At 40.8% G+C, this 22,455-nt stretch overlaps 1 long non-coding RNA gene across 1 annotated transcript in view; it reads right to left on the reverse strand.

Moving 5' to 3' along the window:
- LOC116700654 (uncharacterized) overlaps window positions 1-21,949 on the reverse strand; it is a 24,254-nt gene extending 2,305 nt beyond the window's left edge. Inside the window, exons 1-2 of the long non-coding RNA XR_004334698.1 lie at window positions 21,802-21,949; window positions 5,281-5,286 (exon numbers count right to left, since the gene is read on the reverse strand). This is a non-coding gene — a long non-coding RNA (uncharacterized LOC116700654). The remainder of the gene's footprint in view (window positions 1-5,280; window positions 5,287-21,801) is intronic.
- Between the last annotated feature and the right edge of the window lie 506 nt (window positions 21,950-22,455).

Here is a 22,455-nt window from a genome sequence, read left to right on the forward strand (position 1 = left end):
ACACACACACACACACACACACAATCCCTGCTGCAGTCTTTTCAATACATGCAGCCTGATTCACGTTAACCCATAAAACATGTCTGACATATTAATCAGGTCTGCATGTGGGGGTAGCTCTACTATTGCACTGCTGTTAAGTAGAGGGCTCTCATTGGGCCATCTTACACATCCTAGTGGCCAATAAGAGAAGGCTGAATCTCTCCTCTCCTAGCAACAAGACTCATTTTTTTCTGAGCGATGCAATCAGCAAATTGACACCCATAATTTGACAAAATGAATAATTTTAACTTAGCAGCTTTGCTCCAGAAGCAGTGCAACACAAGTTTATCCTCTCACACATCACTAAAAGATCTCTGTTCTCTGTCCCCATTTTCTCCCTCTCCCACCCTTTCTCCATCTTGGCTGCAGCTCTGTCTCCGAGTGCATTCAGGCAGCTCCTGTCTTACCATCTTAAAGCAACAGCCCTGCATATTTAAGTTTTTTTTTTCCCTTTCTGTTCAGGGGCATTGTGGGAAATGATCTGTACTTGTTGACCTCACTGTGGTGAAAGGCGGGGCCTCTCTCAGGAGGGAGAAGGAATACCTTGGCAAGAGCTATCATTTCCCAGAGACACTACCAACCCCTCATCTATGAGCTTCTCTTTCTGCGCAGATGTTACACTCGCAGGTCGGTTTGGCATGTAACAGTTTCACAAATCACAAAAAAGAAGATACATTCTTCTAAAACAGAGGTCTGCAGATGAAAAGCAGTAATGTGGAAATGTTCTGTTAGATAGAAAATGTAGGTTTGCTGTAACATTAAATGACTCGGCTTTGGCTCTGGCACAGCACCTGTTGCCAGGCTATATCACTGCGTGGTGCACATGGCTGTCCGACCCCTGACCCTGAATGCATTCCTGTCCTTGCCCATCTGGGTGTCGGGGAGAGCAGAGCACATGTTGAATGTCTGCAGAGCATCCAGTTCCTTTAGCATCCAGTTCCTTTATATGCTCGGGGTGAGCTCAGGTACTGTATGGGTCACGGTTTGCTCTGCTAAAAACAAAAAACAAAAAATACTGTGAGTTTGCACCTACATTTTATGTCATGGTTCATCCTTTGTCTCACTCTTTGGATATAAGTATTCAAATCAGAGTAATAAGCTGCAGGGTTGGATATCTGAAGACAAATGCCTGCACTGAAGTACAAAGTCTCTGTCTCATGGCTGTGTGAAATGTGACATGTGGCAATTTTACGAACAGTCCGACTACACTCGCTAGACGTCTCAAATTTAGCAGAACAATATGTCATGGAAACTGTCTTGCAGGTTGAGATAATTAACTACCCATATGACCTCCTGTCCTTTTCGGCATCTTCCATCCCGTCTTTGAATTGTCTAACAGCAGGAACAAAAGCCCCCACGAAGCTCATTTAGCCCACTTTCAATGAGGATAGACAAGGAAAGAGCGCTCCCTCTTTGAAGTGTGTTCCCTCTGTCCTGCCGCGGCCCCACCTCCTGTCTAGTGGATCAGACCGTTACTGTACGAGCTGCTCTACTCCGTTTAACCTAAGGTGACCCTTGCTCTCATCAGACCCGCCCTCCTCTGGAGGAATGCTGCTGATGGGAGTTTTAATATTCTCCGGCCTTGCGTGCCCTCAAATTTGGCGGTGCGGCGTTAACACAAGCTGACACCACAGATTAGCCGCAGACATCAGGAATGCCACTGCCTTTTTGTGCCACGTGGACTTTGGCCAAAAGATCCTTTGGTTGCAATGGCCACAGAGACCTGAGCTTAACAGGTCTATGACAGAAAGATGGACACTCCGTGACGTGGCCGTCTTAATGTTAGCTAGCCAGAGAGCTACAGACATGTGGACGGTGACAGACGTCAATATCAAAAGACAGACGTCTTCAGAGCAGTTCATCCTTACAATTTCAAGATGAAAAGTCTTTTTGTACCGGATTTACCTGCGTTTCATGAGGCCAAGCTTTTATGGGGACAATTGTTTGACAGTGACATTTAATTTTCATAAAGTTTGACTGTCCTTCAATGTCAAAGTCTTTACAATTGCACAGACACAGACGCTGCTGATGATCAAGGACGCTGTAACAGTTTTATGACTCCTCTCTTAAATATGTGTTCGTAGCGTAGGTGTGTAACTGTACCCACTTCTTATGCTCTTACTTAAATAATAAATAAATAGATGAGTTTTTTCAAACTTTGTAATCTTTAAAAGACTATGTCTGCCTTGGTCTTACTGAGAAGAGGCCACAGTTTTAAGGAAGATTGTTTTGGATACTTTTTCCATATGATGCAATTAATGGATAATGCATTTGTGTCACTACGAACTGCGTGTTAATCTCTCCACAAGGATTGCTAAGAAAAGGACAAAAATAGAACTGACTTACAGGCATGTGATTTGTCTCAGCTAAAGTTTTTAGCTCATACAAATTGTATGATGCAATTTAAAGACACAGAGGAGCAGAAATCATGGATAAAAATCAAAACATACGGTCTTTGACAAAGTTAAGACAATGAATGGACTTCCATCAGAGAACGATGTATAACACCTGAAGGGTGATTTAATCCTTAAGGTGCAGAGCTTCACGATGAGCAGTCACAACAGACAGTTTAAGCCCCATTCAGATGTTAGCAGCTTTAGGTCGTTATTAACACAGACACACAAATACTTCACTTTTCTAAGACTATGCTTGTCTGATTTGATAGCAGTAGCAGACACACAACAGAATGACAATTTGCATTTTATGAATATTCAAGTAAAGTGAACATGCATGCTTAGTGTACTGCAACATTTTTAAAGGGTATGGTTGCCTGTGTGTTAAAATGCAAATGTGTTATGTATGTTCTTTAATTACAGTAAAATACAAACTTTAACAAACAGGTTAGGTGAAGAAAAAGATGCAGAGGGGATTGGACATTTGCGCTGTGAGATATCCACCAATAGAATTTTTCATTTTCCTCTTTTTCATTAATTTAAAGTCCAAACTACATCTAACTAAATTCCCTGGTTTTGAGAGGCAATTGAATAAAAAGCCAGACTAAAATAGATGAGAAATTTTGAAAAGGATGAACCTCAATATGTAACATATTTACTGTATTAAATCAGAAAAATGACCACAATATGTCATCGGATATTAAGGAAACATGCTAAGCGCATTTTAAAAATGTGACACAGCCAGTAAAGTGATCCCAAGTGGTCTTGGCTAACACCTCCATGCTAAATCATGCTAACTGCTAATGTTACTGGAGGACCAGGTAAGTGGGCCACGGCTGGTTTACCTTAAAACTACAGTGACCGACATGAAAGACTACGGGGCAGGGGGAAAGTCACATGCTTCTGGCATGCTTCTTTAGACCTGCCAACGCGAAGAAGAAGAACTGATATACAGTAAATCAATGGCAGATGTGACAGGAGAATCATCTGGGCAACAGGTTTCTGCAGCTGAACACAATGAGACTTGTGATCACTCCATAGAGGAATCAATGTCACACTTTCTTTCGAAAAACTATACAATCAAAACATGGCGTTGGCTCTTTACTAATGAAATATTTAGGATCATAAATTACAAACGGACATTTAAACAAAGGTGATTAAAATGACATAACCTTATAAAATGCCCCCCCAAAAATGTCTTTATATACTGTTGTCTAAATGCAAGCCAATGCATTCAGTTGAACAGTATACACTTTTTTTTACACATTTCGTTAGTAATTGGTGCATTGGCCAGTCCACTACAGTACTAACTGGCCTTTAGGCAAAGACAAAGAAAAGAAAACAAGGCTACACCCTCCTACAACCCCCAACGGCTCCACCTGATTGGACGAACGCGTCTCATTGGGCTGTCTGATCCCGGATTTCAACACAGACAATATTGGTGGCTTGTTTGGAATAGTTCACTAAAGTGTGCTTCTGAAATAGGCTATGCAGTTGCTGAATCTGTCTTCATATCAGATCGACAACAGTCAGTTAAAAGCAGAAACAGTCTCGTGTAGTTAGCCTACATCCACGTGCACTGGCGGTTATATCTCATCATTCTCTCACTAAGCCACTCCTTGACACCACAAACATGACACAAACATATCAGAGATCTTTACCAACCTCTACACACTTGAGTGTGAAAATGAGTGGATCAATACTTTGTATAGTTTCGAGAGCAGCTGTTGGAGGCCTCACTAGCAGGTGCACTGAGAGGCTCAAAGTAGGTAGAAGACCTGAGCTGGGCAGATGCCTCGTTCAGCGAAAAAGCTCCATCTGTCTTGGATCGATCTTCCGCATCAGACCAGTTTTGAAAATGTCGCCTGGGTTCTTGTTATCTAACTTTGCGCGGATGGCCAAAGATCACCTCAGAGGCCCGAGTGTAAAAACCGTCCGGCCTGTTCACGGTGCTGGTGCTTTGGAAATAGACACTGCCGCATAGTTGAGGACTGAAATTATTTTGTTTTTTGGTTAAATTCATTGGCAACTTAATCACGTTCACCTTGCATGATTGTGATATTAATGAATCACATCAGAGGAGATATAAACAGGCCTAAGAAATGCTGATTAAGAAAACAAGCAAGAGGAGGAGAATATGAAAGCAAAGTGCTGAGCTGCCTGTGAGGGTGGGAAAAAAAAGAGTTTGCCTCAGAGTCCTCTGTCATTTATGCCTGGAGAAAAAAAAAAAATCACACACACAGGACCCCTGTCTCATTTCTATGGCAACCTGAAGGCTATTATCGTACCTTGCCATTCATCATGAAAGGATTGATGGGGAGAGCGACGGGGTGGGGAGAGGCGTGGACAGCGTTGTGCATATTCCCTTCTCACAGCTCGGAAACAGAAAGAAAAGGGATGAATGAGTGAAAGAAAACTTTAGTGCAGGAAGGTTCACTGACACTTTAAAGTACAATAGTTTATTAAGACGACAATACGCAACTGCTTGTTAAACCTACAGTATAGGTGTTAACAGCAAGTGCAATATTTTGTATGGCTGGTGCTCTTAGTTCATGTGTGCTTGACAGTTATTGGAAAATAAGATAGCGGTCTATCCTCACCCATTGCCTGCTGAGAAAAACAGTTGAAAGCTCTCAAACAACTGAGTAAGTGAACCTTGACTTGAGATTGTTTATTCAAAGCCTTGACATTTCTTTTGTACTTAACTCAAGAGCATAATCTGGGAATTGACTTATGTTTATGTAAATAACTGTGCTCACTTGCCCCGTACAGCTACATATGTAAAGTATAATATGATAACTGTGCATATTTAATTCAGAATGCAAATAGGCTTTATTTGTGAAACAATATTCTAAAGCATGAAATCAGGGTTTCGGTACAACATCTAAAAGTGAATGAAAAATAAAAAAGACAAATCATTAAAGCAGTTGTTTAAAAAAAAATCCTTTGGTTATTACTGCATGACGGATTATAGTGTGAGAGAGTTAAATTACCAACCACTGGATGTCTTTCCAAACATCAGCCTCACCTTCAACTTTTGGTAAATCTGTTTATGAGATACTAGAACTCATACTGTGTGAAATGTCTCAAACTCTAGCTGTTTCTTCAGCCACTGTCTGTACCTAAATAGTTATATACAGTCTATGATGTTTTATACAGTCTATGCTAATCACTGACAAAACTCTTATGGACCAAAACAGGTTAAATAGCAATAATAAAACAAAGTGAAATAAGTTTAAGTACACAACAAATAGCCCACCCAGCATAACGCTGTTTGCATGTTAAGTGAAAATACGATTTAGAGCAATTCTTAATGATTCAGTTATGAGGGTAGTTAAATACATTTCAGCACCGGCGGCAGTGAGCGGGGTTAGTGTGACAGTGCATTGGCAGCCAGAGCCGTCTCTCTTCGTCCCCTGAGAGACCAGAGCAGGCATATTAACATTCTCCTCAGAAGGGCCACAGGATCTGCCTTCAATGCCTTCTGAAACCAAACAAAAGATGGTGTGTGTGTGTGTGTGTGTGTGTTGTGTTGTGAGACACAGAGACAAGCTGGGGTGTGTGTGTAACAATGTTTAAGACAAGCAGAAAAAGCAGGGAATAGGGCTACGAAGGAGGAGTACATACTGTATATACTGTATTGCTGATTGCTTTGTACATGTGTTCATTTGCATTACTCCTTAATACTGTAACCACCATGTGCTGCAAAATCTAAAACTTCTGAAGAATACAGAGCAGTTGATGGATTTCCTGTCACCGTCCACGGAGAAACATGTGATAATTAATAACGTGATTGTGAGTTAAAAAATAAAAATCTAAATCTGTCTCAAGACAGTTTAGTAAGTATTTCTTTATGGGAAAGAGGATTAGTTGCTATGCTAACTGTAACCAGGGAATTTATGAGCAACTCCTCTTCCTTACTCACTCGTATTCTATTTTTATTTATGTGCACCTCTGTTTATGCAATATTCTTTGAAGACCGAGCACATGTACTGGTTACATACAATCCATAACATGTGAGAGGGCCTTCCTAAATTTGATTATACAGTAGATCCCAGTGCTGGTGCCTGGCTGCATCACTGTCATATCCAGTAGCAACTGTGGACAATTGACTTCCTACGCATAACTCAAACATCTGGCCTTCATCACTGAGTGCCTGAAATCTTTTTACATTCCACGTGCAAACTGCACCAAGTCATGGGATCTAGGTATACTCTGCTGCTATGAAGATTATGCACTACACAGTTATTCTCGTATTACCAGGGAATACAATATAACAGGAATGCAGCACGCCAACAGTTACAGCAAGATCTCTACAAGCTACAAATCACTTTGATAATCAATAGCTTGATGTACTTTATTCACATCGTGACCAGTCAGATAGTTGCTAAGAGTACTGTATGAACATATGTTCAAAACAAAATCTCAGTTTTTGTTTGACTTTATTATTTCCAACAAGAACCTCTTATGCAGTGGGGATGAAAGAAAAACAATTGTTTTAAAAACATTATAAGAGAGTAACACTTAAATCCGAGATCTAGACTACACATGATAAATACCCAGGGGAAATACCCAGACACAACTTTTCACATAGACCTGACAATACACAGGCCATGCTAGGCAATAGGCACAGCTGTGCTTTGAGCTAAATGCTAACATCAGCATGCTAACAGGTGTGCACATGAACAGTTATGGGATCACTAAAGAATATGAATGTCTGCACAAAATTCCATGGCAATCCATTCAGTAGTTGTTGAGACATTTGTCACGAAAAAAACACCTATGTCTTCCTCATGGTGGCGCGAGAAGTCATATGGATACATCATCTGGGAACTATTCATTTTTGTACAAAATGTTATGCTAGTCCTAATAGATGAGGAGATATTTTACCTGCTGGTGGCATTAGGTGAAAATTTAGGGGAACACCAAAGTCAGTAAGATTCATCCTCAAGGAAATCTGTAAAAAGATTTATCAAAAATTGCTGAGGTATTTCTGTCCTCTGGACCAACAGACTGACATTGTCATACCTAAAATAAGGTCATGTGAAAATAAAGGCACTTGCAAAGAGATGTAATAATACATGTGCCTTTATCTCTGTCCATTATGACATGTCCTAAACAGCAGGGAGTTGGCAAAAACAGGAACACTTCCAGTAATTATCCGGTATAATGCAATCAAAGCTATAACCTGCGGATCTTAAAATGTTCAATTTTGTTGACTATCACAATTCGTTTTCGAGGTCCTAAATTGCAGGATTTGATGTGCTGCTGTATTTGTTGGTAGAGCAGGCGCACATATAGAGGTTTACTCCTCGACGCAGCGGTCGCATGTTCAACTCCGACCTGCGGCCCTTTGCTGCATGTCATTCCCCCTTTCATGTCTTCATCTGTCCTGTGAAAATAAAGGCCTAAAACTGCCCCAAAAATATCTTTAAAAAAATAAAAATAAAAGGCACTCCTACTTATTAACTCTTCTATTTGTCAAACAGCATCTGCCTTATTAATGTTTGCATTATTACTGTGTACTGCCTCAATAGTAATCTTAAAATAAAAAATGTCCAACGTTATTTCAGTTGTCAGTAAAATATAACTATATCGTCAGTTAATAATGACAAATATTTGTTGCTAGTAGTACAGAATAAGGGGTTAAACTGTCAATGATTAGTTTAACATTTCATTTGTCGGTAGCTTGTGAGTATGAAGTCATTGAAGGAGTTTTTCATCTCAGAGAAAACATTTACACATAAATTCTAGGCATGTAGATGATACTTATAAATTCTACCCATTTTTCTTCTTTCTCTTGAACCATATCACATTCAAACTAAATATGATTGTGATTTGCATACTCTTAATAGCTTGGATTGAACAGCTCTGTGATTGACTCACAGCTGCTGGTCTCCACTGACCTGAAAAGGTGAACGTCAGATAAAAGGTGACAGCATTTGACACCGAGAAACAAGGCTGCCTTTGGCCTTGCATTTACAGTATCACTGCAAAGCTACAGTGCATGCTCGTCCAGAGACACAAGTAAAGACAAGTACACAAAATTGAACTGGCAACATCAAATGTATGGAGGTGTTCTCGAGGGACTGTTTGTTTTCTTCATGATTTCATTAGTATAGCTCTTCTTGGCAGAGTATCTGAAAGGATCGATGACCTTCTGACCTCACTGCTGTATACCTCTGGCCTCCACCTACTCACATCCACTAATTTCTCAATTCTCAAACACTGGGCTCCATAAACAGAAATGCCTGCAGAATTAGGAATAGATAATGATGCATAAATACCAAGTATATCTTGCAAAAAGGAGTGAATTTTTTTTATGACATCAATCTGCATTCAAACATATCTTACCAATGACAGTCACGTTTTATTCTAATTATAAATGTGCTGCGACATTGTGTTGAGAGCGCCGGCAACCTCTGCTCCGTGACAACCATTCAGGTATAATGCACACCTAAAAGTTTCAGGCGTGTCTGCCTCTGTGCAGCGATAAAAATGTGTCCAATAGCTGGGAAGTGTTGTAATAAAGCTATGAAAAGGCAGGATTGGCATGGAACAAAACAACAAAGTGGAAGGAGAGAGACGCTGGCAAACACTTGAGGCTGGGTTCGACGATTTGGTTTGAGTGCAGCAGAGGCGGGCACACCAGCAGCACAAGCAGTAACAAGATGGCGGCGGTCTGCAGCAGAGTCTAGCAAGCTCTGTCCAGGGAGAAAAGGGAGACAGAAAAGCCGTAGGCACAACATGCTCACGGCACCTAGGTGCCAAGTATCACAGTGATTTGGAACCAGTCCCGTTTCATGGGCTGGGACAGGCAGAGTGGCGCCAACACCCACAAGAGCACCTTTGGGTGAAGGGGGCGCAAGAACAATGGAATGGCTGCCTCCCAGACAGAACTGCCGTACTGCAGTGATAAGGGAACAGGAAGGAGGGGGGGGGGGCACAGGAGGTAGACACACCTGCTGCTACTGCTGGAGCAACAGCAGCTACTGTAACAAGCAGCAGACAGGAAAAGTCACTCAGCTGATTCAAACGTGACTCCAGCCTCTGATCCGGCGATCAGAGGGCATCTTGGGACTCGTGAGAGCGTGAGTGAGATCACAGCACACAGGGGAAGAGCTGGACACGACAGATGAATGAGGACATAAAGCTGACAAAACCATACTCGCTGACATATGCTGTACACTCACATAACGTGTGTTTATTCATGCATATAGAAATGAAAAATAAAAAAGCTACATAGTCCAATGATTTAAAAGGTTTGCTCCCAGTGTATGCTTTAGAAAATCACTGATGGTTGCTTTGTGAATTACAGTACAACCTCTTCATTTGCTGCATTCAAATGTGTTTTTAACTCAAGGACATTATCTGCTGATTTATGTTTTCTGATTAAAATTTGAAAAGATTTGCAGAGCTATCATGAAACGTCACTAAACCTGTTTTTAATTAAATGACAATAATGGAAACAGGCCTGGTTACACTATGTTGAGCGACCTTATCCTCACATTACGTCATTACTTGGTAATACACAACTGACTGACAACAATAAAGAACTTTACATACACTGCTCATATATCATAACTGTATCTCAACAACATATACTGAAGTGTTTAATGTTTTTTTCCTTTGTCTCTGAAAATGGAATTATAACATCCATTTGCTTACTGTCAGTCAAAAGTCTCTCGTCTTAATACTTTCTTTGTTTCCACCACTGCAGGTCCAGCTGTGAGCACTACAGTAAACCTGCCTGTACAGTGTAATACTGCAGTAAAAAAAAAAAGTTCACACCAAGCAAGTTGTCAGAGAGAGACACTAAAGGATCTACAGTCCTCTGTATGGTCGGCCATTTTACATGTTGGAAAAAAGTCGAGCAGAGACTGGAGGGCAAGGCTGTTGGGGGAGGTCTTAATAATGTGGCATGTGCACGCACACGCACACGCACACGCACACGCACACGCACACACACACACACACACACACACACACACACACAATGATGGATGTACAGTGTGAATGCTTAACTGCACAGATGGAAGTTAGCTTCTTTTTAGTTTACTTACAGTTTTTTCATCAGAGCAGAGGATGACATTTCAAAATCAAACAGAAATCCTATCTACAAATAGTCCGCATGTTTCTTGTTCTTTTCCTCTCCCCTACTGTCTGTCTGGATTTACTCTAAGGCAAACTCTGACACCATGACCTACTGATGCTGACCTGCTGCTCCAAGTAGGGAACCCCACTGTACTGAGACAACATCACATTACTGCAGTTACATTTTACCATTAAATACCTGAATGTAAAAAAGTGTGTGTGCATGTGTGTGTGCATGTGTGTGGTGTGTGTTTTGTGTGTTGTGTGGTGTGTGTGTGTGTGTGTGTGTGTGTGTGTGTGTGTGTGTGTGTGTGTGTACGTATAGACACATGGTAGATGCGAATTGTTGAGATAACGTACTTCTGCTTATTAGTACAATAAATGCTTTTTTTCTAACTGATTCTCTTTAAAATGCAATCTCAAAGATTGAAAGATGGCATTACCACACCATCTCAATATGCATATGATCACATGTAGCTAGAAAACTCCGCAGTGAAGTATTTCCAGCTATGGCAATGAAATCAGTCAGATTCTACTGTACAATTTTTGTTGTTGAGCTTTGATGCATCTCTGTTGAGAGGTGATTTGATAAGATATGCTTGTTGATTCTTATAAACAAATGGGGAACCGGCATTACCTACTGCTGCACTCATTCTGAGGTAACCTTTCTTGCAGCTGTATTCTAACATAGTAAACTGAAACCAGGCTGGGGGTCAAAACTCAAAACAAGAAATGAAGTGCGTGGCAATGCTAATGAGTTGCAGGTTTACAGAAGTCAATGCTCATTAGGAGTGTTTGACCAAAGAGCAGAAATGCATATTTAATTATAAAAAAATCTCTAAATTCCTTTAGCGTGGAGGGATTCTACCAAAAATGGCAGCTGTTTCTTCAACCGTTCCCCTGACGTGGCTAAAAATGCCTTCAAATCAAAGAAAATAGAATAAGAGCTCAAAGCTACTTTTCCTTTTAACGACTTAATTGCTGCATCACTTCCACATGAATGAAAGAATGAGGAATATCAAACAGTATTGCTGTTCAAATGCCGCTGAAGCTCCTTGGAAGACTGAGCGTGACTTTAGAGTGGCTGAAGAAGAAGAACAGGAAGGAGACATGTAAAGGGTTACACACTGTAGGTGTGGATAAAGGGAGGGGAAAACGTGAAATGAAGCTGTTACTCTGATCACAGATCTCCGAAAAAAATTATAGAACAGGCATTTCGCCTCCAGACACATTTCAACACACTGAATGGTAGTTTCAGGAGAACTGTGAGCAGTGAGACAGTCTTTAGCATGATACACTTGTCATCAGCAGCTGAACACCTGAAGTAGCTCCACGTACAGGACAGCATCAAAAACCAAACCGAATACTGTCTCACTCATTCCACCTTTTAATAGCATCCATTAAAACACAGTACACACTGTGTAACAGCTTTTAACCGTAGTTTTGCATCACAATACAATCCTGCTTTTATCCATAGTTTATTTGGCACCCATTGGGTTGGCACCCTGCTGCACACATGCACAAGTATCCTTCAATTCTCACTCAACCATGCTTTGAGTTTCTCTATTAGGTATCTTCTATTCACAAGTAACAAAGACCCACACACAGATAGGTGCCTCAGGTATAGAAGAAGAACGATGATCATTTTTATGAGGTCAAACACAAGTGTACCGAGCTTTCAGTGTCACGCTCTCTCCAGTACTTTGTGCTGCTCTCAAGATGAGGCATGAAGAGCCAGTAGAAAATAGTAACAGTCATGATGAATTTGGGTCTTTAGTCTGACAGTAGTAAGTAAAGCACAGAATCTCATTATATTCAAGGGGTGATTTGCATTTTGCAGCCCAAGTGATATTGTATATGGTAAAACGTTTTTTAAGCTGCATAAAAAAAATAGACGATTATGGATATATTGTCAGTGTATGACTGTGGGTCTACACAGTATACACAGTACAGTTAGTCTGCAATGTTTTTTTGTTTTTTTTACAGTCTGAGTGAGGTTCTTGTGCTGTTTGTCTATGTTAGCATGTGTAACATTAGTCACTGTGGGTGTAACCTTAGTCACAAAATCCTTTCATAAAATCCATTGTACCTGCCCAAAAACAAAGATACTGTAAATGTGACAGCATTTTGTCATATCATCCCACCTTGTCTGGACATCCCTCCATCCCAGTCACGTGTCCTTCATACCCACATTCCTATATCCATCTCCCCCTCCGCCCCTCTCCCCAACCCAACGCCACACACACTGTGTCTGCCTCTGGGTCTAAACTCCTCCATATCGTGAAAGAAATCCAATGTTCTTCATTTTCGTTCCCCTCTATCTCTATTTTGGCATTGTGGGTGGATCATATGAACATTCTCTGTCGCCTGTATCTAGCTAAAAAAGAGAAGCCATCCCTTCTTCGCTGCGCTTTGTGTCTTTCCGCCATGTTAGTCTTTTTTTTAGTTTACAGAGATGTGTGAGTGCCCCTCGCAGCTCCCAAGAACCCAACCCGTGCACATCACAGCAAAACGTCACAAGTTAGGGTCTCAGGGAATGAGAGAGGTACAGATTGCTTTTTTTGTCCGGCCTTTCCTATGAGACATAAAGTAGATAATCTGCTGCACGAGCGCTGTGGCTAAGACTAGAGCAGACAATGGCAGCTTCTTCTCTCGCTGGCTTTATGCTGTGTCGTACCCTATGTCTCCAGTGTAAGTCCACTCTGGTGTTAATAAGTTCGGGTCCGCATGCACACACCGCACATGCATTAGTTCATCCATAACACTTTTTTACTGTATTATGTCTCATGGTATTCTGCGCACGAATCAAATACCGATACACGCCGTAAATCCCAATTGCAAAACCATTCCACATATCATCTTATTGCAAGTTAACACATATACACTTGTACAGTAGTCACCCATGAATTTCCATACACACCCAGGCAGACAGATATTTTATTATCACATGATGTTCATAAGAATGGCTCTGCCTCAGCATATTTTGGCCTCCCTGTCGCTGCCACAGCCTGGCTTAGCCGAATCATGCTATGATAAGCAATAGTACAACATCTTTGATTCAAAATGCTGCACCCTGTACACACGCAGTAGTACCAGTAAGACGGCAAGGACAGTGATAGAGACAGAAACTGCATTGCCAAATAAAAATCCCCATCCATCAGTTAAAAAAAAAGCCAAAGCTCCTTACAAGTTATATTCTCTCTATGAGATACCCCATCTCCAGACACGCAGGCTTGTCAATCCTCTGACACCGCACCTGTCAATCATGCGGCTCTGGCTGTATGGAGGGAAAACTCATTTGTAAGGTAGACAGAATGAGATCTGACTGCCAGCAAATTGAGGAGGAGGAGGAATAGGAGGTTGGGAGGGTGATGAGACGAGATGCCAGGAAGGAGAGAAGATAAGAAGAAAACTCACCCAGCTGACCGTGGTGGCGGAGGCTGCCGCAGTCCTGTCTGCATGTCTGTGCCGGTCAGCCTAGCAGAGGAACAGAGAAGTGGAGGATGTGGCCAGATGAAATGGAAAGAGAGAGATCGGTGAGGGTAAAAGAAAACGGGAGAGAGAAGTAAAGGAAGAGATTTTAGTGCTACTAGCTCAGGCTTTGTTGAATGGATCATTCGAACTAGCAGATGAGGCTGCTGTAGCAGATTGCTGGTGTCTAGCCGTCTGCTGCTCAGACATGCAAGACTGTACCATGTGCAGCCAAAGAGAGAGAGAGAGATCCAGAGAGAGAGAGATGAAAGGGAGGGCAAGAGTGATGTTAAAGGTTTAAAGTAGGGGAATAAATAAAATAAATAGAAATCAAAAAGAAATATGCATGACTGACACTACGGTAACTTTAGAAAAATGGAGGAAAGTAGCCACTATACAAGAATGCAGGAACAGAGAAGCTAGAGAATAAAAGTTAAGTATATTCCTTAAATGTCTTTCCAAAATACGAATACAAGAAGATGCATTGTAGTGGGCACCAGAATAAAAAAAAAGGGCATGCACCGGTAAAAAGAGCAGATCAATGGGCCTGTACATGCTTACTAGTAGAGGAAAGCAGTAAAACAATGGCAAATGAGAAGATAAAGAAAGACAGGACGAAAGGAGTAGACAAAAAGCAGTATTTAAATAAGGTACGGTAAAATACATAATTAATTACTTGAATGACAAAAGCCTATACAAATGCACCACACTCAGACACACATGCATGCCCAATACAATCCAATGAAGTAGAAAACGTTTTTCATATTAAGCACAGCTTTACATAATCCCTAAAAAAAACAAAAAAAACAAATGGAAGTTGTCGTTATCATCTGAGTTTTGCTGTTATGTTTAAAAGCTATGAAAATAGGCACCGACACAGAGCGCCTAAACAGCCACAGTATAGTGAATAATACGGAAAAATGTGCAACGCCTGTTGCTGTAGTGCCGTTGCCCACAACTACTCACCCCTCTTTCTCCATGTGACACTACTACCCATCTTTTTCTTCCTCTGTCTGTCTGTCTGCTGGCTCCATCTGTCTCACATCTTCTTTCTGCTCCTACTAGGTGCTTTAGTCTCGCTATATCACACCTCTCTGTCTGTGTCTGTGCCTCTGTATTTTCTTTCCCTCCTCTGCCTTGCATGCTTCAGGGATTGCAGGCTCAAGTCCCCAGGGCAGAGAAACTGTAGAGCCTCTGCTTGCCCCTTCTGTCTGTTACACACATAGCATTGAGAGAGCAGTAGCAGAGCGGGGTAAGAGAAATAAATATCATCCATTCATTTCCTCCCACAGCTGAAATCACTTAGACTCTAAAGGCCTGCTATATGCAGAGGAGAGATAAGGAAAGGTAGAGAGGGAGGGAGAAAGTGGCAGAGAGAACCAGAGCATACAGTAGCAGAGGAGAGACAGAAAGAAGGCAAAGAATAGGCAATCACATTTTGATCTTACAATGTCTCTTTTCAAGCTCCTTTTCATTAAAGAAAAGAAAAAAATCCTTCTCCAGTCGGCAAGTCCGGTATTCTGTTCCTGTCTCCCTCTCCCTCTGTGTCTGTGAGAGTGACTGGGTATTACAGCGTGCGTTTCATGGAGAAAAAGGAGGGTGGGAACAAGATCGAAAGAGAAAAAGGAGGGAGTAAGGGAGAGAAAACGCAGTTCAGGGAGCGGTAAAGGAAATGTAACTGGAATCCTGGTGGTGTGGTAGTCTTATACATTATCAGTATTAGCTGCTGTAAAGCAGCAGAAAAGGACAAGAGACAAGATGGTAGAAAAGCGAGACAAATGAGGAGAAGTGGGAATTACCAGAACAGGGTTTCTCTGACGGACAACACACAATGGACTGAGATCAGCGACAGCAGAAAAATGGCCTTTGTGGTCCACGCTATCACCCTCTTTCTCTCTACTGGTTTCTTTGAGAGGCTCTTTAATTACAAGGCCAATTAGAAATCATAAACACAAGCTCTCACTTTATCTACATTTTTCTTTCTTTCTGACTTGAGTATCATTGGATATTGTCCTTTTTGATGTCTATTGCAGCAGTTTTCTTTTTCAAAGCAGATGCATCTCTCTGGGTCACAGACATCACACGCTATGTCCTCTCAACACATGCACTATATTAAAGGGTAAAGGCTCCATTCAGTTAATCTCAGTTTTACAAAGTACCTTTCTTTACTTTCACTTACTCTTAAGCAATGCTGAGACTTTGAGTCTGCCACTCAGAACTAACATTAGAACAGCTACATGGGACTATTTTTTAGAAGATTTCATTGTAGACAAAAACCTACATTTAGATTCCATGAGGATGTGTGTGCTAAGGGGGATCACTAGGGACAGCTTCTCTATGACTTCTGCTTTAGTATATAGGAACACACAACCCCATGGCCACAACTAAATATCTCATTTAGACAGGGATGCAAATAAAAAACACTTTGCTCGTACCAGGAAAAAAAACCCTAAGAAGGGTAATTATGTACTGAGAAAATAAACGACTCAGTAGAGTCATGCTGTATCTACTGTAACTGACTGTTCGCTCTCTCGTACTGCAGAAGCTGCCCCGTACTAAGGGCCCCCGCTTCATTCTGGCCCACATAGCTCCTTACTCCACCTCCATCGAACCCGGTGGCCTTGGGATAGAGAGCGAAGAGTTTAAGTGGAAACAGTCTTCATCATCACACCACCCCATGCTCTACACATCTGCACGCTTAAGCACACTGCACGGCGATAGCATAAGGACTGCATCCACTGCCGCTTTTTGCTTAATAGATTAGTTCATACTAAACACTGCACAACATACTTTTCTGACTTTTATGTTCAAATAAAGATGAAGCTGGAATAATTGATTTTCACAACAGTGTTACTCAGGGAAATCAAGAGAGAATCCTGCAACTGTGGTATAATTTACAGCAAATTGCTTATGATAAGCCACATTAATTGATAACTTGTACAAACTGTAAATACTATATATATAAATTATTTTATTTTCCAAAAATTTATTTCATTTGTATGTCACATTTGGTGGTGGAGTCTATTGATAGAAGTCAATAACTGAAAAACAAACATCTTCAGCTAGGAGTTTAGAAAATGTAGTCTGCAACGGAGATCAAAATTTAAGCTGAAATATGTCTGTAAAGAGCAGCCAAGAGCAAAGCTCACAGTTTGTGACAAAGCTCAAGAAAGTCATTTGCGAATGCCTCAAATAAAGCAATAAATCAGCCCGTTTTACATTGCTGTCAGGGACCATTGCACTTCTTGATTTGAAGCAGTGAAAGTTGTTACTGACTCTTGTGATCACAGCAGTGTCTTTACCACATAGCTATGCAGAGGAAATGTATTGCTTTGGTTAAGTGAAACTGAACTTTGTACACATTTGGCTGCCAAAACCGTGTTCTTCCCCCTGCGGCTGTATGGCGTTTCCCTTTGGTGGCATCTCTTTCATTAGAGCGGCCCACAGACCTCGCTGCAGCATGTTGGTACTTTTCCCCCCTATGCTCACATGTTTTCCCCCTCACTGTACCCTGCCCTGTGATTGTTTTATTTGTGTCCTGCAAAAAGAGGCAAATTTGCCGTGTTCATGCTACAATAGTTTGTGCATTTGTAATCAGTTCCTACACCCTATGGAAAATGTGAAACATTGTATGAAAGAAAAGGAACTTGTGAATAGTCAAAGTAAATATTTAACGGCCAGATATGAAACCACCTGGTATAAAGACAATGTATTTACAAACTCAGTGCCCAGTCTTACATCGCCCAAAAGTTGGTGTTGGTAAAATAATCCGTCAGTGTCCATAGTGTGTGGTGTTCCTCAGGGAAAGCTAGGAGGCTGTACAGTTATCTCCTGTGGTGTCACTCTCAACTATACAACCTACTACCTCAACCTGTGGAACACCTGAGGAAACTGCAGGATGGCTGCTTTCTAGGGCAAAATGGATCATATTTATCATGATAAATGTAATTTTACAGGATGTTGTGAAAGTGAACAATATCATACTATAGATCGTTACTACAACATGTGGGCATTTTTGAGAAAATTTAAAAAACAGCTTTAGCTAAAATCACCAGCTAGAAATATTTTGATAATCCATAGATAACGTATCTGACAAATCAATTTCATGCAAACACCCTGTAATTTTGCTGTGAAGCAGTCCTGTTCATTGATTTGCAGCACTGACCTAATGGCCTAATTCAGATTTTTTTTTTATGTCATGTCATTTCCGCACACAGTCCAACCCTCCCACCCTGGGTGGGGTCACTGTGTAAAGATTGGACACGTGGTGTAAGTATGGCAGAGACTATCCTGTCGGGACAGGGTCAGTGTTGTTTAATCATAGGAACACAAGCGAGGAGGGCTTGGTGTTGTAAATGACTCACTGTACAGCCAAGACTGTAATGAAGTCGAACAGTTCCCATCTTTCTAAATATATAGTCAAAATCTGCTTTGAAGAGAATTACTTTGAGCTAGTTGTTTTTTCTTACAGACAGATGCAGGTGCTGAAGTTGCCAGGAAGACACATACCTATAGATACGAGCTTGTGCAGCCAGTCACCACAAGTTCGGATCTACGGGTTTGTGGCAGCTGGCATTACCCCTTCCTGAGCAAATAAGGAAGACGAAACCCACAAAACATGGAAACAGCAAGTCATTCTACTATCTGATCCTGTAAACTTCACGCATTCACCATACCACCCCACCCAGTGGGCGCCCTAGCAAATGAGTCACCATGAACAACACAGTATTATTATCATTATTATCAACACATTTTTATCAAAACCAAAAATAAAAATGTGGATATCTTCCATTTCATGTTAGATATTAAAGAGTTCTGTCTATTTTAACTTTTATAATACCTACTAATACTTACTATAATACTACTAAATCTTTGACAGAGAAAAATAAAAATATTAATTCCGCTTAATGTATTTTCATGTTTTATATTTAATCGGACCTTTTCAATGTGGCTATACAATATATTTCCTGTTTGTGTATCTTATGAAGGAGAGCTTTGAAATTAAACCATGGTAGACTTAAAAGGCCAGAGCACATGACTGTGAGATGGACGTTGTGTTTGTGTGACCTACTGATAACATTCCTCTGGGGTCAACATTTTATTTTTATTTTTTTCAGAATAATATACTGTATGTTGTGTAAAAATGCAAAATGCCAGCTATTTGATTTGAACTCAGAAAAATACTGTGTGCTGAATAAAATGCCATTTTAATAGTATTTAATGAAATACCACAATATGCACAAAATGTCTCAGGCCCATTTCAAGACCATTTGTATTCTTAGCAAAAAGCCCAAGTCTATCTTCAATCTCATACAGATAACAAACCTAAAAAATTCTAGGAAAATATTCTATATAAGACTAAATGAGACTGTGAATCGTATTAAATCGCACCTGTGTGCAATACAAAATATATTGCCAATTATAACTTTGGTAAGTCACAAATACAGTCTATTTAAAAAGTGATTTCATAACGTGTAATAACAGTGTTTTCTTTGACCTTTCTACCAGCCAGGAACACCATAAAAGCAACATGCACTGTGAACAAATCATCAGGTACGCATCATATGGTGCGGAACAGAAACAACACTAAACCAAGCTAAAAGAGAGAAAACTATAAGTATAATAAATCGCAAACATACCAATAGGGCAGATGGTCAGACATCCTCTGGATTCAGATGGAGTCAGGCTTGAGGACCAGAGTAGGCCGTTGCTTCAGAATAAATCAAGAGACCTATAAAAAACAGATATAAAAATCATCAGAAACAGACTGAACAGAACAGAAAGTCCAACGTTGAGAGATAGCATACCCGTGCACACACATTCCTAAAACCACACTCTTACAAACACGTGGTAATCCAAGCATACCCTTAAAACACATTAAAGACTAAAAACTACAAGCACTCCAACAACAATTCAATAACAATAACAGTAAAAATACAGCTAAATAACAAGCAAAAGTAATAAGATAACATCCCCTCGTTCTGTCTGTTTACGCCCTCCTAGCCCGTTGTCCAGTGCCCATTTTCCGGGGTACAAAAACCTCAAATCGCCTTTAAAAAAAGGTATGGCAAGAGAGAAATGGCAAAAGGTTGAATGCGGTAAGATGTGGATAAGGAGGAGTGGCAGCGCAGGGCTGGCTACAGAGAAAGTGGAATTTGTGACCAAGCAAAGGAAAGGGTTGTGTTTTTTTTTTTCTTTTGGTGCTTCACTCTGCTTGGCTTTTTGGATCCCAGCAGGATCCTTGGCTGCAGTTCTGTCTCTTCTTAGTGCTGCCAAAATGTGGACATATCCCTTTGTCTAAAACTCTGTTGCATAAAATCAAATTGAGAGATGAGAAAAGATATGACTTAAAAGAGACAAGGGGAAAGGACCTGCCAACAAAACTAAAGCGCAAGTTATTAAAGAAACGAACACAGCATAAGTGAAAGTGAACAGCAAAGAGGATAGAGGCTTAGCAGCTGAATGCAAGGGTAACAAAAATTCATTCAAAAAAAGAAGGTAGTTTCGCGTCAGAATTTTTTCTCTGCAAACATATTATCTCCCAAGTGCGAGCTGCAAAACGTATCTTCTCTGTTGCTACAACACAGCAGCTGAAGCCTTTCCAAAGCTATGCCACGTAGTGAGAGAGGGAGAGAGAAAGCAGCCACTTTTTCCTCTCTCCAAAATGGCTGAGGGCCGGGAGAAAGCAGCTCTGAGCAAAGAGGAAGAGTGGTGCTCCCCGTCCTGCTCAGGGGAGGGCTGGGCGACTCAGCGAGCATCGCTCCCTCTTTTCCCTCTCCTCACTCATGCCCTTTGTCCCATTAGCTGTCTTTCAAACCGGACGAATGCCGTACAGCTGTGTTGTCAGTCCATAAGAAACTCTACTCAGCCCACCATGCAAGGGAAGGCTATGACTGTAAACAAGAAAGACTGATATGGCTTACTGTGTGTCTCCCACATGCCCACATCCTGATGTTGCACACTGTTGTCTGTGTTAATGGCTCATCCTCCTAATGCTCTATGTGTAATGTTCTTTTTTTAATGTCACATGAATGCCTTGCATGACAAGTGACTTTAGTATGATCACTGTATATTTTAGATTTATAAAAAGAAAACATTTACATTACATATATTCATTGTTGAATTATTTATGTTATCCTTGTGTGTCCATGGATTTAATTTTCAGCATTGCAGTGTAACATCATAATTGCAAAGTTCCATAATTTTCCTTATTTCCAATTCTAAAAATGTATCATGAAAGTTGACTTATTTGAATGGACTGCACTCTTCTTGTAAGTCTTGCAGTACTTAACCTCAGCACCACTTTTGCCATCACAACAGAACATAGTTCAATAGCCAGACTGCTGCAGTCAGTAATACTATATCCACATCCGTGCATTTCTACGGGAGTATCTCAATGTTCTATCTGCAAGCTGATTTCTGGTCATTGTATCTTCGCTCCTGTATTCCATGAAAAGCTCTGCAGACTCAAGATTCAAGGCCACGGATGACATGCAACTTTAAATTCAACCCTTTGAACTAAAGAAGAAATCTAAGCAAACCTCTGAACATGTACTATTGCTAAGGTGACACATCACTGATTATAAGGATTGCATACAGCACTGTATGATATGATGATGTGCATCTGCTCTTATGCTACTAGATTAATTTAACAACAGAAAGCAACAATCGGCTAAAAGACAAGTGGCAATATGCAAAAGAGCAATGAATTTCATTTTCTAAACTCCCTATTAAATAAAGAAGTTATGCAACCGTGTACGACTTTATGTGAGCCCATACTAGTTTTTCCCATTTAAAAAACCAGCAAACCAAAACCAGCGACGAGGAATATGGACAGAAACAAAAGATTTAGATGAAGACACAAGGAGAAAAGACGAACAGCCAGAAATGTAACTCCCAAACAAATATTTTGTTTGCTTTACTGTTTGCAGTATTATTTTAATTGTGGATTGTCTGTGTGAGTTTTATATAAAAAATGTAAGTAAAAAAAAAAAAGAAATCCCATGGGTGGGGGAAATCCACTTCCATACTCTTGAGCCTGTTGTTTTTTCTTCACAGCAATAGACATTCTGCTTTATACAGGGCAGGGCAACCTGCACTAACATTGGAGGGACTATTTCAGATTTTGCTTAGCTGTTCTACACTCTTGTAGTTGTGTGGTTAGACTCTACTCAATAAAGCCCCATACCATTAAGCACCTGTAGGGCTCGGGAGGTATGGATCTTTTTCTACCGCGGTTGAAAAGCAAGAAATTCCTGCGGTAGTCCGGTATACCTCCTTGTCCTTGTATACCACCTTCACCAAATGCCACTTTACTCGATTGAAAGCCATGATGTCTCGCTCTGTGGGTGGGCCAAATTCTCTGGGCGGGCAAAGCGGAGAAAGGGGAGGTAATCTTGCCCCTTATGAGGTCATAAGGGGCAAGATTCAAGATCGGCCCATCTGAGCTTTCATT

The sequence above is a fragment of the Etheostoma spectabile genome, chromosome 13, assembly GCF_008692095.1.
Source record: "Etheostoma spectabile isolate EspeVRDwgs_2016 chromosome 13, UIUC_Espe_1.0, whole genome shotgun sequence".
NCBI classification, from domain to species: Eukaryota; Metazoa; Chordata; class Actinopteri; order Perciformes; family Percidae; genus Etheostoma; species Etheostoma spectabile.